The sequence below is a fragment of the Chelonia mydas genome, chromosome 4, assembly GCF_015237465.2.
Source record: "Chelonia mydas isolate rCheMyd1 chromosome 4, rCheMyd1.pri.v2, whole genome shotgun sequence".
NCBI classification, from domain to species: domain Eukaryota; kingdom Metazoa; phylum Chordata; order Testudines; family Cheloniidae; genus Chelonia; species Chelonia mydas.
In genome coordinates, this window is record NC_057852.1 from 62,371,984 (window position 1) to 62,388,672 (window position 16,689).

General features: G+C 39.5%; 1 long non-coding RNA gene across 4 annotated transcripts in view; it reads left to right on the plus strand.

Moving 5' to 3' along the window:
- The first annotated feature begins 3,278 nt into the window (after positions 1-3,278).
- LOC122465681 overlaps positions 3,279-16,689 on the plus strand; it is an 89,853-nt gene continuing 76,442 nt past the window's right edge. For all 4 annotated transcript variants that reach the window (XR_006290679.1, XR_006290676.1, XR_006290678.1 and 1 more), the window contains exons 1-3: positions 3,279-3,428; positions 5,264-5,296; positions 6,699-6,874. This is a non-coding gene — a long non-coding RNA (uncharacterized LOC122465681). The remainder of the gene's footprint in view (positions 3,429-5,263; positions 5,297-6,698; positions 6,875-16,689) is intronic.

The following is a 16,689-nucleotide window of genomic DNA, read 5'->3' on the forward strand; positions in this document are numbered from 1 at the left end:
AGTCAGGAGGCTGAGGTGTCTAAGTCATCTCTTGTGAGAACAAGTTAGGCACCTGTCTCACTCCACCCAAAACAGCGAGAGGAGAGGGTGGTCGTGGTGACAGTGGCAGTGGCACTGCATTCCTTAAAACTTTCAACCCAGTGGTTAGAGTATTCACCTGGGAGGTTAGGCATGAGATAGGCATCTAGATGCACAGAGTGACATAGCAGTGCACATGTTCAGAGACAGAAACTTAGGAACCAAGGGAACTTTTACCCTGAAAAGTTAGGCGCCAAGAGAGTTTAGATACCTACAGGTTTAAGTGGCAGACAAGTGGAGGTTTGGGGGATTGCAGTGGTATCCAAAACTGGGACTTAGGTTCCTAAACACATTGATGGATCTGGGTCTTAAGCTGTCTGTGCCTCAGTTCCCCATCTGTAAAATGGCAATAATAGCGAGTCCCTGACTCACATGGGTGTTGTGAGGATAAAATACATTACAGATTGTGAGGTGCTCAGATACTACAATAAAGGGGCCATAAGCACCTTCAATAGAAACTGTTGTAAATCAATTGACATCTGTGGAATCAGTCTAGATTTATACCACAGTAAATGAGAGGAGAACAGGCCCAATATCTATTTTTATGCCATGCTACATTGCAGCACTATGGGCTTGACCTTGAAGTCTATACTTAGTTCTTCATCTCCCAAATTCCTACTAGCCTCAATACAAGCTTTGCCTAAGTAAAGACAGAGGGACTAGTTCTTTGAGGTACCTTTTACACAAGAGTATGGGCGTGGGATTACTGAGAGCTATTTTTAATTATATCCAGTTACTTAATTTAGATCTATCCAACACTGAAACCAACACTCAGACTATTTTTTCCAAATGCAATTATAGAAACCCAAGAAAATGTCCTAAATTATAATGCAAGAGAATGCAGCAGATAAATATATCACTCACAAAGGGCTTGATCCTATTCTCACTGAAATCAATCGCAAAGTGCACAGTGATTTCAGTGGCAGCAGAATCAAGCCGAAGTAATTAACAGCAGTGGGTTTTCCATAAATCCATAAAAGTTAAATTAATTGCTGAAAATCTGACCTGGAAGGCAGATCTATCATGTAACAACATAATTGGTTCTGAAACTCTGACACTTAGCTGGTAATGAAAAACTTATTTGCCTCACCATCAGTTAGACTGTTTGTGAAGCTCAGAGCTCAGTCCTGCAGAATTTTACATGTGGCACCTAATCATGCAGGCTGCAGAACTCCTCCCACAAGGCATCCAAAAATATTTAATATATTTCAGTTGGGATTCTATTGTTTAACAGTGCGATTAAAACTGCAATTAATCACAATTCATTTTTTGAGTTAGCTGTGATTAATTGACAGCCCTAGTTTTTACAATTCAAACCTAGCACCATAAACTCCATCCAGAGGACAAGCAAGATGAGCCACTGGTTAGGGCACTAGATTAGGGGTCCTAGGTTCAATTCCATCCTCTACCAGACTTCCTGTGTGACCTGGGGACAGCCGTTAGCCTTTCTGTGCCTCAGTTTCCTAACTGTGAAAATGGTGACAATAGGACTTCCCTACCTCACAGAGGTGGTGTGAGGATAAATATTGTGGGGGGGTTGTTGGGTACAGTGTGTTTGTGGTGACAGAGAACTGGTATAATCTGAGTTCCAGGAGTTACCCTGTTAAACAAGTGATCTTCCAAAGGAAAAGAAAAAAACCCTACTGTGTATTGTAGAGACAGTTATAATAGTTGCACAGATACATGAACTGAAGAGTAAAATTGCTGAGATCATATTACAATATGTCACCTAAAGCTTGGCACCTATAGATTTCATAACAACCAAACTACACCATCAGGAGCAGTAGGAGGCACAGGGGACAGGAAACATGCCAGTTGCTGCATGCCTTGAGAAGCTATAGCATGTGCTCTCAGCTGAAGGAGGTGGGGTCATGGCCCCACTTCCTCCTCACCCATTTTGTGCTTATGAGGAGCAGTGCATGTGTGACAAACCAGCAAAGGGCTTGAGTGAGAATGGCTTGTTCTATGGTGCTTGAAGATCCTGGGTTGAAAGCCTGCTGATTAACTCTGTGTGGGTTCATCATGCATGCCTTTGGGACAGCTCAAGAACTGAAACTGTAGCCAGTCCCTCCCCTTTACACCCATGCAAGAAACAGCCTTGGAGCCACAATCTGGATTGTAGTGTTAAGATTTAAATCCTGCTAACAGAAATGTCAGTTATGTGGCTGGTGGTTGTGTCTCCCCCCTGGTCTGACTACTACAAAGAGTAAACACACTAACACTACTTTTCAAAGCACTCTCTGCCATTGAGAGCAGAGGAGTTGTAACCTTCCTTTCAGGTAAGTCCTTTTAGTATCTGTTGCTTCCGTTCCTCCCTTAAGTACCTGCCAATCCACTGTGCTTGTTGGACCTTTCCACTGATATATTTATGTCTGTCTAAATCTAATTTATTATAAAAAAAAATCTCCTGGTTTCATTTAGCATCGTCACCATTTTTGTCACAGTATCACCACCGTGTTTATTATCACATGGATTTTGCTGTTTAACCATTTGACCACTGTGTTGTGTTTGCTTCTTAAACAGGAAAAGCAAAAGGTATTTCATTTGCGAAGATAAACTCAAAATATGGGAAATAAAATGAAGATAATAATGAGGCAACATACTGATACGATTTAGAGTGATATAATTTACCCTTAAAGAAAAAAAGTGTAATAAGTAAGAATAAAACTGAATCAAAACATCTTTAGCATTTAGGATGTTCTACTTATTAAATCTAGAATAGTGAAGGCTTTTCCTGACACTATCAATTATCATGAAAACTCCCCTATACATAAGTTTGTATGTCACAGAGATTAGGTACTGGAAGTTATTTACTTCTCAGTGTAGGTGCTTATTTTCAAAATATCCAAAACATTTACTAATAAATTAAATGTATATACTTTAAACCTTGTCAATAATAATGTACAAACTATTTTCATCCAAGAAACTCAAAATATTTACAAATATTATTAAACTGTATAATCTCCCTATCAGATACATAGCTATTATTAGATTCATTTTTCAGATAGGTAAACTGAGGTACACAAAGGTGACATGACTTCTCCATAGTTCTCACAGTTGAGGAAGGCACAGACTATGCTATTGTAACAGGATGGCTGATTCTAGAAACCTGCGGGGTGGTGTGTGGATGAAAGGTTGTTCTGTTAAGGTCACCCTTAGCCCATGTGTCATAACTCTGCATAAAGGTTAAGAGTAATTACTGCTGACTCAGGCTGACAGGTGGATCTTGTTAGTGCCAATCTGGATAGAAGAATGGAGGAAAAATAGGGGCTCTTGTATCAGAGGGGTTTGTTGTAAGGAAGCATGTAAGAAAAAAAACCACTACCACAACATGGGGGAGCAAGTTCAAGGTGAGGTTTATATTTTGTTATGGTTAGCTCTGTTATCAAACAAGCCAAACCTGAGGAAAGGGTACGTTTGGGTTATATTCAGCATGTATCCTCTGTTTGGTCAAGGCTGCTTTTCTGGTTGAGATTTTAGTGCATAAGTATGGCAGTAATAGGCAATCAGTTTGGGATATAACCTAGGTGTCCTAGCTATAATTATGCTTGGTTTTGTGATTTTAATGGGTTCATATTTCCCTCACCTGAATTCTACATTCAACCAAAACTCAGAGTAAGGCTGTGACTAAACCACTAAGTTTTAACGGACTTTCTGTATGACAGATCATGTTGTTTGACTTTAAAATGTGACAGCTTACAACTCAACAGAGAAGTTAACTCATCTTTTACTGTATAGAAATTCCTTCTATAAATATATCTTTTAAACTTTTAATCTCCATCATTAATAGTGTACAGTATCTACTCTGTTACTTTGCCAAAGAGTATCTTCAACTTCTTCCTTTTGGCAAGCTTTCTATTGACTGTTCCTCCTTTTCCCTCCTCTCCTCTCCCTGCTGTCCTCTCCTCCCCCCCTCCCCCCCCCAAAAAAACACCCTTGCAAAACTCCAGTTTTTATATATGAAAGAAAGACTATTCAAGTCTCTGGTTCTCCTAGTGCCCCTTACATCACCACCACAAAGGCACCCGTTCAAAGAAGGTTGATGCTCAGAAGAAGTCTGTCTGTCTGCAGGCTGATGCCTCATTAGACTCTAAAGCAATGTCACAGCCTGATAAGAACAAGAGTTATTCAGTAGAGAAAAAAGACAAGAGGCCAGCTACAGCAATGCTAATCCTCACTAAATGCTTTCCAATGTGTATGGCTTCTTTACTTACCAAATAAATTTTGTAGGCTGTCTATTGGTTTTGGCACCAATACTGTGCACATGAAAGAGGAGACGGGGGATCATAATCCTTGTTGGCAGAGGCATGAAAACACTTTATCAAGCTACTACCCAAGTTATTCTTGTGTCGCTTTGTTTTGTAATCATGATGGGTTTCTAAAGCAACATCACATTTCAGTTAGGAAAGCGTTATCTGGATTAATGGAAGCTAGCCACTGCATGAGTACTTGCACACCAGAGTAGAATATCCAGCACACGCATATCAAACAATAAAAAAAGTTCTAGGTAACAGCCGATGATATTTTCATCAAGGTCATGGCAAAAGCTGCTCATGTGGATTGGGACTCTCCTCCTTTATCCCCAATCTCTACAGTTAACCAGGATTCTTGCTCCTACGGGCTCCTATCACAGAGTGAGGGTGAGGAAGAGTCTATACGAGGAAAATGTACATACATATGAGCTCCCTTCTCTCTGAGTGTCTCTAACGCATTAGAGTTTTTTCCTTTCTCTCCATCTGGTTTGAGAGTGAGGGGAGTCTTATGCTCAGAAGAATGTTAGACAATATTGTTGGAACCATGACTGTGTCCTGTCTAGACAACTGCTTTGTGGCAAAGGTGGAGCTGCATTAACACATAACATAGGCTTGCAAATTTTTCTGTTATGAGCAAAGCCAAGGTATGTTCTATTATTTAAGAAACAGATTAGAATGGAACCTGGTTAACATGAAGCCTTGCATACTCAAGCTGTCCCCATGCATTTTACAAACAAAAAATTCAACTCTGCTCATGAATGCACTACAGAGAGAGAGAGAGAGGTCATTATATGCTTATTTACTACGTCACCAAGAACTGCCTTCTGTGTCTCTTTGAGACCTAACTTTTTCAAAGCTTATTTTTTGTAAAAGTGAACTAACAGTAGGGCATACTTACTTGGTTTCCCCTCACATCTCTTTCTGTTTTCAAGGGTGAATGAAGTTTGGTGATTCCAGTATTTAGGGTAAGTTTGACTTACTCCCGTTTACTAGGGGCTAGTAAGAGGCATGAAAACTTACAGCATTCTGATCTTGTTGTAGTGGTTTGTCTGTTTAAACAGACTGGGGCGACCAGTGCCTGCAGATAGTGGGGGGGGGGGGGGGCGCGGAGTGAGGGCAGCTGCCTTCAGCAGTGTTACTCAGCATGCTCAGTACAAGCCGAGCAGCAAATCGCGGGGATGTTATCTGCACCGCACACACACAACCCCTCTGTAAAATCTGCCATCTTCAAAACTTTACCACCTAGATTAGACTCTCTCTCCTTTGTTTTTTTTTAAATCTCTTTTTAAAAAATGACAACCACCACCTTTTCTGGTCAGCCCCAATATTGTTCCTAAATTCCCGTGTGTGCTATCATTAGAAAGCCCCAAGGAGCACTGTGTGCAGGTGAAAAGTGTGTGCTCCTCAAATCCGGTGTCCCCTCATCCCCCCGTGCATTTGTTGGGGAGTCAAAGGAAACTGTTCAGAGACTTGAGAAGCCAAGAGACAGCCAGTGCTCAGAGATAAAAGATAGAGGGGAAATTGAGGAAACAGCACTGGTTCTGCTATCTTCTGCACTTTGAATATCACAAAGGAAGGCCTTACCTTCTTGTGCTTTAAAATATTGTGAGGCACTTGGGAAGTAATCTCTATTATTTCAACAAGAATATTCAAAGCCCTATAAAGGTGAATGCAATGTACTGATTTCAGTAGGAGACTGATTACTGCAGTGATCTTATTCTTACTGCTCAGAGAGGCAGTGAGCTGTTTGCCTTGCCAGTGAGATGGATGAAAAAGCCCCTTAATATTCTTGAGCTTAAGTTTGTAAAGCTTCCAACATTTATCTGGTGTATATGTGCAAAATTGTCATCCTGATGCACAGCCTCCTCAATTTCCCTTCAATCTGTGAGCTTTCCAAATCTCTCCTGACCTGTTTCCCCCGACTCTCATCTCAAGCTTGTCCATGCTAACACTGCAACAGTGCCTAGTTTCTTTACCATTCTTGCTCCTTTGTTCAGCTGTTCTGGGCCTCTCTAATCACACTAGCTTTTCTTGGCTCCAACATACCAGTCCTTGTGGGCCTCTGCAGTCATCCCAACACTTTATTAATGTTTGTCTATGTTAAGCCTGGCAAACACCCTTTATTTTTCTTCTTAAAAAATTGTCATAAGTGTGCTGGCCAGACATATTGTTCCAGGCATATAGCTGAATCGGTGATATACAACTTCATCCTGCTCAGGAGGATAGGAAGAATAAAATGGTTGTTATCCACATCCTATATAATGAAAGCACTGCACTATGAGCAGCTTGTCTAGTAGTTTCCCACTGGACTAATGTTAATAAGTATTGTGCTTAATTCCCTTCCCCCTTACACCTTGCATTTTCCAGGAGCAACTCCATTGAGAATGAAATCTTTGGTGTAAATAAGAAAAGAATCAGGTCCATTATTTTTACTTGAGATGTGGAGATTAGAAACGACAGGTGACAGGGAAGGATAGAGAAGAATCTTTGCAAACAGATATCCCTCCAACGAAGGAACGTTGTCTCATATTTTCTTTTATGGGGTAAGTCATATGCTCATTTTTAATTGTGGGGTTTAGTATTTGGTAAGCTCTTTGTTGCCCTCAATAGGTCTTCACCAACAGAGAAAACAAAGAATGAGGTGTACCCTTCCTAATCTGTAAATCAAAGTCATTTATGTATCTGCTTGTTGGACCAGACTTTGTTCATCTATGAAATATTTTATTTGTGACACCACTCATTCAGCCAAAAGCTGTGCAACATCTGTGACTGTTTTCAGTAGAAATAAAGCTAAGTTCAAAAGTAAGTCATGTTTCCTTAGTGACTACTTCTACAATTTCCATTTAAAAAAATCCCTTGAAATGTCGCCTAAGAGATATACACAGTAAATCCCTCCCATTCTTTGGATAAGTGAGTATGTCACACTAGCTGCTTCAAATACCACAGGGAATAGAGTAGGGAGAAAGATCTTCTTGTTTTACTGTCCCCTTTCCAATCTCTTCTTATTACCAAAGAGTTTGGATACAGTTTGAGCAGCTGAGGAGTTATGGTCTGTCTGTCAGAGTCCCATTAAATATAGCTTTCCAAAGAAATCTGAAGTGTTTGATAGTCCCTTCAACCAGTCATTCTGTTGAATTCAGATTTACCTCAGACATTCTTAAACATGGGTGTGGACATGTGTGGTGAAAGAACTACATCTCAGAAGTTTGTTAGCAAAATTATCAATGTAAAACCAAGAAAGAGGCTCCAATCATCAGCTGGTGTTGAGGAATGCATAGGAATCTAGGCTGGGGGTCAACAGTGGCTTTAGGCAGCCTTTACAGTCTTCTGATCCTAATCTGCCTGCGTCCTAGTGTAGTCCACTGATGTTTTAAAACCTGGGGTAGCAAGTCTCAGAACCTGGGTCTACAGTTTCAGGGTTGCATTATGGTGCTAAAAACAGCTGTGTAGACAGTCAGGGTTAGGCTCAGGCTGGAGCTTGGGCTCTGAAGCCTGTGTGGTAGAGCCCAAGCTCCAGCCCTAGCCGAAAGATATATAAACCTCTTCTAGTGCCATAGCGTAAGTCTGCATACCCTTCTGTGCTATACAGGCTGCCCTGGACCTCAAAGGCTTGTTATCGTGACTGGGTTCCCAGGGCATGTTATGCACCCTTGTTCATCTTTTTTTCCCCTTGCAGTGGCTGAAAGTGGGGGTGATGCAGGAATTACTATGTCAGCCTGAGGGCACCAGGAGCATCATCATCAGGTGCATCTTCCATTGGCCCTCTAAATAGGATTTAAAAGTGCTTTATGCTGCCAGAGCAGCACTACATAACCTTACCTTTTGTGGTTAGTTTTGGCTCTTGCTAAGGCAGTGGAGAGCCATGCATTACATAATAATGATGGCTCTTACGTATAATTGGTGTTATTGCCTAATGTTACAAGCATAAGCATGTATTTCCATCATAAGGAGATGGATGGAACTATATTCTGGAGTGGATTTGGGTCAAGATAATTCTGAGCTGAGACTTTTTTATTTTTATTATTTTCTGATACTGTGATCTGGGAGGCTGAGCAGTCTATTCATTTTAATGTATATTAAGGATTTTTTTCAAGGGCACTCTTTGATCACTTCTTTACTATAAATAGTATAAATCAAAAGAAGAGTAGTCTTTAAAACAAAAGGAAAAATGTAAAAAGAAAAAACCTGATACTCCTGGATTCCTTCAGTAGTTATTTATTTGGTGCATTCATTAACAGTACATTATAAGAATGAGAAGTATCAGTAATAGTAATGTGCCAGGTTTTACTCAGATTAAATTTTCTATATTTGTGGAATTTATTTTTTTTAATACACTTGATCTTTTGTGCCTGGCAAATCTGGGTGATACTCTTCAGCTTCTCAATACAAGAGAGAATATTGACAGAGCTGTGTTAAATGACACACACAAGATTGCACTCAACAAAGCACAAATAAATGTACAATAGGGAACAATTTTTCCTTGGCAGTGATAAGTCCCTTCAGACTTTGGAGTCTGATTCTATGCCAATTAATTTCAGAAGCTCATCTAAAATTTTTGAGATGAGAAGAGTCTTGGTAAGTGCTGTATATCTAGACCCACTCAAACATGGATGAGATATAATTTTATTTCTTGTTGCTATGGAAACTCTTCCAATTTTGATTCTGACTTCAATTTGAATACCTTGGAACAGTAGCACACAAGAACCAGCCTGTTCTATGGTTTTGTTTAAGCTTTCAAAAACATTTCAAGATCTCGAGTGAAGCCATCACAATATTGTGCTGTACATTTTGACCTAATAAAAATGAAATGGTAGCATAGCACTTTAAGAACAGTGGGAATTATCAATAGGATTAATGAGTGAAATTAGAAAACTTAATCTAAAAAAAATCAGTTCTTAACTCTATAAAATTGAGTTCCTACCTCTGATAACTTAATAAATGTTTATAGTTTATAAATGCAATGTAGTTGTAGCTGCGTTGGTCCCAGGATATTAGAGAGAGAAAAGTGGGTGCTGTAATATCTTTTATTGGACTCTCACCAACAGCAGTTGGTCCAATAAAAGATATTACCTCACCCAGCTTGTCTCTCTAAAGTTTATAAATATTAATTATTTGTATTGCCATACCACAGAAATAGAAACCTATTGTGCTAGGTTCTGTAGGAAAACACCTGAAGATATTGCATCTGACTCAAAGAACCTACAGTTGAAAGACAACCTGCAGAAGATGAGGAGAAATGGATACAAGCATGCTCCACAATTCACAATAAAATATTGCAGTAAAACAAGCAACTTTTATGTCATTGCTGCCCAGGATTTTCAGGTCAGGCTTGACAAAGCCCTGGTTGGGATGATTTAGTTGGGGTCGGTCCTTCTTTGAGCAGGGGATTGGACTAGATGACCTCCTGAAGTCTCTTCCAACCCTAATTGTCTATGATTCTAAGTGTATATGAAAGTGGGGAAATTGACTGCAAAGTAACTTAGAGACATTTGAATGCTGGCCCCAGAACTAGGACATCTGTGTGTGTGAGGGGGAGGGGAGCAGACTGCATGACAAGAGGGCCAGTAGTTCTTTTCTTCAGAAGTTCATGTACATAGAGGGCAAAAATGCAGTCTCAGTCAGAAGCCTTCTTTACTTATCTTTATGAAACAAGATACATTTATGTGATCTGTGTAACAAATATTCAAGCATTCAAAGATTCAGAGTATAAAAATATAGATCTTAACATGAAAGTGCTATCTAAAGCAAAGATTGTTCATGAAACTAAAGGTGAAGTATTCTTGGATAAATCAAATTCCTCCACAAAGACACCCAGCTTCAGTTCTGAAGTCAAATCACTTTTATATCATAGGACAATTAGGTTTCTCTTTCTTTCATGGGTGATGCTCACCTTTCGTGTGACAACGTTCTTTGCAAACAAGAGAAGGCATTCTCATAAGCTGCAGGTGATGCTGCAAACAACAAGACCACTAAAGACATTACAAAACTATGTGGGAAAGCTTCCTTTAATTCCTTGGCAGCACCTAGAACTTCTTCATATTCTTTGCAATTTCTCTTATGCATCAGTGGTTTAATACAGCCATTTCAACTTTGACCTAAGAACATAAGAACGGCCATATTGGGTCAGACCAAAGGTCCGTCTAGCCCAGTATCCTGTCTTCCGACAGTGGCCAATGCCATGTGCCCCAGAGGGAATGAACAGGTAATCACCAAGTGATTCATTCCCAGCTTGTGGCAAACAGAGCCTAGGGACCCCATCCCTACCCATCCTGGCTAATAGCCATTGATGGACCTATCCTCCATGAATTTATCTAGTTCTTTTTTGAACACTATTATAGTCTTTCCAGAGGATGTTGTGAAGGCCAAAGAGTTCCACAGGTTGACTGTGCATTGTATAAAGAAAAACTTCCTTTTGTTAGTTTTAAACCTGCTGCCTATTAATTTCATTTGGTGACCCCTAGTTCTTCTGTTATGAGGAAGAGTAAATAACACTTCCTTATTTACTTCCTCCACACCAGTCATGATTTTATAAACATCTGTCATATTCCCCCTTAGTCGTCTCTTTTCCAAGCTGAAAAGTCCCAGTCTTATTAATCGCTCCTCCTGGGGAAGCCATTCCATACCCCAATCTTCCCCCCCCCTCTTTTCTGAACCTTTTCCAATTCCAATATATCTTTTATGAGATGGGGTGACCATATCTGCATGTAGTATTCAAGATGTGGGTTTACCATGGATTTAAATAGAGGGTATTTGGGATGAAATCATGTTAGAGAGAATTTTCAAAGGTCTCTCTTTTGATGAAGTTCTTCACAGGCAACAGTGATCAGTTCAACTCCTTTTTGCAAGCATTAGTTCCTTTAGAAGGTAATTGTTCACAGGATCACAAACTTTCAGAATAATTCTCACGATCTCAGGTAAGAAAAAAAAATGTATGATTCCATAACTTTCAACAGCCCTTTTGCTTCAATGGCTAGGTCACCATATCAATTCACAAAGGGTGACATAATATACTGAATCTCTTGGAAATAATCCTCAATAAACTTGGAAGATTTTCAGATGACCAGTCAGTCCTGTTTCTATAAAGCTTTGGAGGTTCTAGCCTTCGTATAGCACAATCACTTCATGCCTGGGGAAAAAGAAATTGTATAGTCTTACAATATAAGAACACATCCACCACTATCAAGTTCTTCTCAAACACATTAGTAACCACCAGATGTAACTGGTGTTTCAAGTTTTGTGTTTAAGGTATTTGCTTAATTTCTGTTGCAAAAGCTCTTGTATGCTTCCTTTGTATCCTGATATAACTTTGGCACTATCAAAGCAAGAACGTATTTTGAGGGTCAAAACCGAGTTTGCGGAGGTCTTTCAAAACTTGTGTAATATCTTCAGAAGTGAGGCCATGCAAACTGTGTTACTCCAATAAGTCTTTCCTTGGCTTTGCCATCGCCAGAGTTGCATGAAACAGTGGAGAAATGTTCTACATTAATAGCATCTTTTGTCAAGTTCTTCTACCTGACATGTAACACTACATCACCATCTTTCTGAGGCTCTTCAACAATAACTTTTTCAAAACTATCTTCATATTATCAATTACTTCATTCTGAATTTCAGCAGATATGTAATTTGCATTTTTAAGTGCTTTTTCAGAGCATTCTTGAATTTTGGATCTTGACCTACAGTAACCTTCAGTAGTTTGATGAAAATTTTTGATGAATGCTTCAGGCTGCAAGGATAATCACCTCCCTCCCACTTTAAGGACCTCTGTTGCCCTAAGGTAATCAAATTACTTAAGTGAACATATTCTAAGTCTGAATTCCAAATCAGATAGCCTGCTGTTTGCAATACTAGTTGAATATTCTTCATGATTCCAAAATCATGGGACAGTCAAAACTTTCTAGCTGATGATGCTATTCAACCAACTAATCAGAATTGCCAATCCCAAATGTTAAAAAAATGAGTCAAGCTCACAAAAATCATGTGATTGGCTTTAAAATCATGAGACTATATTAAAATAATATATTTGGTGGTCTTTTAATTTGCCTTCTGCTTTTTGAGCCTTTAGAATGCACTGGGGTCACATATTGAAGCTTTTCCACAGCCACGAGGGCTCGAAACTTACTTCTTCTTTAAGAGTGAAGACTGAAATCATCACACATCCACTTGACTCCTGGAGATGAGGCTTTGAGAAAAACAATAATTATCATGAGACTCCTGACAAAATCATGAGAGTTGGCAACACTGCCTTCTATTAATACAGTGATCAAAATAGCTAAACGAAGCTTATATTATAAGCAACACTTGATTCTGAATTTTGGCCTCCAGTTTTGAGAAGTCTGGCTCTGAAGTCACTGCCACCTAAACATATTCAGCTGGGTGTTTCACTGGAAAGTTTTCATTTACAGCACCTTATCTGGCTATTAGCTTAAAAATACATTTTCCTCACTTTTGTGTAACTGTTGGCTTTGTTCTAAACCAAAATCTGATTGCATACCCATCAAATTTTCCACGAGTTTGGAATTGAAACCTCGATCTGAATCTTACCATTTGCCTCTAACTCTGGAATACTTCAGACCTCTTCAAACTTTGGGCGGCAAGACATTATAAAAAGGTGATCAGTACAGGTAACTGTATATTGTAAATTTGTAACAATACCAGTCACATTTACTGAAGTAGTGCCTAGAATCTTGAGTTACTTCCTTCTTCCTGCATGAGTAGGATTTAAACAAACAAACAACGCTGCCCCCAAAAAACAAAAACAAAAAAACTACTTCAGGACTGGTAGAAATGCAAGCCACCGATAATTGTTCTGATTATCTCTGTTTTAAAGAGGCATCCTCTTCAATTGTTCCTGATATGATCTACTGATGACTTCAGCTACAATCTCTCTTATAGAAACTATCAGCAAGGGGAGTGGGGGGTAGGAGGCCAGATTACTCGGGGGAGGAAGCAAGTACTGGCAAATACCTTTTGTAAAACTGCCACTACTAAATCCAGTAGTCAGCCATTCTTCTGATTCTCTCTTGTGCTAATTCCAAGTCCTCCTCTTTCATTGCCTCCCTCACTGTCTCTTTGCAAAGCCAAGACCTTTTACCAGACAGCAATGCTGCATTTCAGAGGTAGCTGTAAAATATTCATCTTATCCAAACTTTCCATCATACACTCATCAAATCCAATGTAAAGCAGCAAACAGAAGGATTTTAAACCATTTGACACTCTGTGGACATCATAATCCAGTAATTACTTTTATGCATAAGTGTCTCCTAAATGTTCTGTATGTGGCATTGTATCTCAAGCTGCAGGAAAAACATACTCGGGTACTGGTGTAGCACTTCATAGACAGCCTGTCCAGTTGTCAATGGCTGCTAGAAGCCTTTATGTTCTTAACACATTGGGTCACTTGCATATGCAGATGAAAATTCCCTGAAATTGGCATCCTTTTCTACACACTTCTCTATGCATCACATTTCATTCAGCATCTTGGACAAGCTCAAAAGTGATACAGGTTTGAGCAAAGTGGCTGAGCCATTCCATTGTTTCCAAAAATGAGACCCATGCTGCTTCTATTGAAGTCAGTGGTAAAACTATAACTTGCCACTGGTGGGAGCAGAGTCACAGCCAGCGGCTGCCTCATAAAAAGTCATTGTCAGGTAGCATTGTGTGCACATCCTTTACTTTTGTTGACTGCTTAAAAACGTTGAGGCACTACTTAATGGAAGAAGTGGAAGAAATAAAACACTTCTACAATATCTGATGGTCCTTGCATAAGACATAATTGAAATTCGGTTTTGTCTGTATAGCAGCTCATCTTCCCTTCCCCCTGCATCTTTCTCATATTTGTTGCTCTCACAGGTTTGCATCTTGCCTCAGTTCTGCAGTCAGATCCATGCAGTCATAAGTGTCTGCCCATGGGGCTCGAATTACAGGACAGAAGCCTCAAACTGTAAGATCCTTTGGGAAGGGATCTTGTGAATCTAGCAAATCAGGTGCCAGCTCATGCCAAGTCCTCCATGCCTCAAATGAACACTGATACTCACGCAGCTGGAACCGGTATGGTTCATCTTTGTGTTAGTATTGTTAAAACAATATTACAAATATGCTGGGTGTTTAGACTTTATTGAGTGCTTTTAAGTTGCACTTATAACATCTGTATCCTATATTGTACAGTAACATTTGAGCGTTTGCCCTATAAGCCTCTAACTTGTATAAATCATCAGACTGGAAAGACATGAATGAGTGTAAAATGTTGGCTTCCAACCGAAGGTGTTGGGTCCTGCCCAACAGAAAAGGTCCATCAATACTAGACAAACTATTGTGGAATATCAGAGGATAAAAGATTTTGATTGCTCTCCCTTCTCCCCCTAAGAAGAGGAAATGTGCAAGTAAATACCTCCCATCATCTAAGTTGGCAGCTCAGAGAAGAGGGAAAAGGGATAAGAATCTCTGACAAGGAGAAACTGACTCTCTAAGTTGATTAGACTCTGAGGGCCAGGTTTTCTAGGCATGAGCAAGAGATCCCCAGGGTTTTGCCTGGGCTGGCCTAAAGGACTTATAGATTTTGTTTATTATTACAGAGGCTTCTATCCCCTTTGAAGCTTTGTGTGTGTGTGTGTGTGTGTGTGTTTGCCTGATTTGACATTGTAAATAACTCATTTCCTTTTCCTAGCTAATACATCTTTAGTTAGTTTGTTATAGGATTGGCTACAAGAATTGTCTTTGGTGTGAGATCTAAGGCACGATTGACCTGGGGTAAGTGACTGGCCCTTTGGGACTGGGAGTAACCTTAATATTATTGTGGGTTTGTTTGGTTTTTTTGGTATAAGGGACTATCACAAAGGCCAGATTGCCTATGTGTCAAGATCAGAGTACCCAAGCGACTGGTTAGGCTATTATGATGACTGAGGGGTATAATTTGATACTTGGTATAGAAGTCTAAGTATAGAACTCAGGGCCAAGTTGCCTCTTAACAGTCTGTCCTGAGGTTGGTGCCCAGGCTCTTGAGCCACTGCAGGACAGCTTGACAGATGTCATCACTCTTGTTTGAAGTGGTTTTTCACTTGTGGGCACTACAAAAATAATCTTAATTATAATTAAACACAGTTTAGTAAGTAAGACTGCGCATCTGCTTTCTGTAGAAAGCCAAATGAACCTCTAAGTATAATGGCAAATACTAATAAATCAGGTTTTGGGTTTTTTTGGTATCTGTATTCTCTATTTTCCACTGGCTTCTTTGCCTCAGGAATTTAGGGGGCTTAATATAGGGTCTGGTCTATCTAGTTTTTTCCATAATCCAGTAACATAAATATTACACAAAGACCAAATCTGATGTTGTTTGCACCAGAAATGGCTCGACTCGTCTGAAAACATATAAAGACTTCTTAACCCTCACTTGGGACCCTCTTCTCTCCGACTGTTAAACAATATTTTAAGATCTTTCCTCCTTTCTTTAACTCTTCATTTGCACTGAAAACATTCCAGGAGAATCGTGTGTTATAAGGGTCAGTTTGCAGCAGCTTCCCAAATAGAACTAATGCTTGCCAGTGATTCCCTTTAGTGAAGTTATAATGGTGTTCTGAAACAAGAAAGAGAGTTGTTTTTTTTAAAAAAACCATCAAGAAATTGTTTCAGTGGCAACTTGCATTTGTTGAACTAGCACAGGACTTAAGTGATTGCTGGGAATGGAAACGTATTGCAGTACAAACACACAATATTCAGCTCCAACAGATATGAAAGGTCACTAAGATCAACGGTCATATGTTCAAAGAAAAGAATATATATATTTTTATTTTTCTCAAAGTGTTAACTGTACTTTCTTGGAGGCCCAGCTCCAGTGTTGTCCAGGGCATCTTTGTGGTCTTACTGTCTCATATAATGCAATGCTTTATGAAGTACTAAAAATTCCCACATAGCCTGGTCTTTTGCTGTTCCAATATTGTAGTGCGTGGTCATTGTAAAAAGATCTTAGTCACTGCTAGAATCTGCACTGCAGTTGTCATAATCCTTTGTCATCTGTCTGTTGCTGTGAAAATGGATGTGGTTGCATATTCAGCATTAAGACTTTGCTGCTGAATCAAACCAGAAGGGAAGATGGCCTGGGAAGGAGCAAGCTCTTGTTTGAACCCAAATCCTCAATAACTAGATAATGCAGAGCAAATACATTTAAAAAATGGAAAGATGAATAGATTTTTGTTTTGAGCTTTGTGCATTTTCAAATGCAGCATGCTGTAAAAGTTCTACATTAACCCTTTGGGCAATGGATAAGAATACTGACCCTGCAGTGGTCAATACCCAGTATTTTTTGGAAGGCGTGTTCTCCTGTATAGACTACTCTTCTTTTTCTGGCTGTTGGAAACTTAGAACA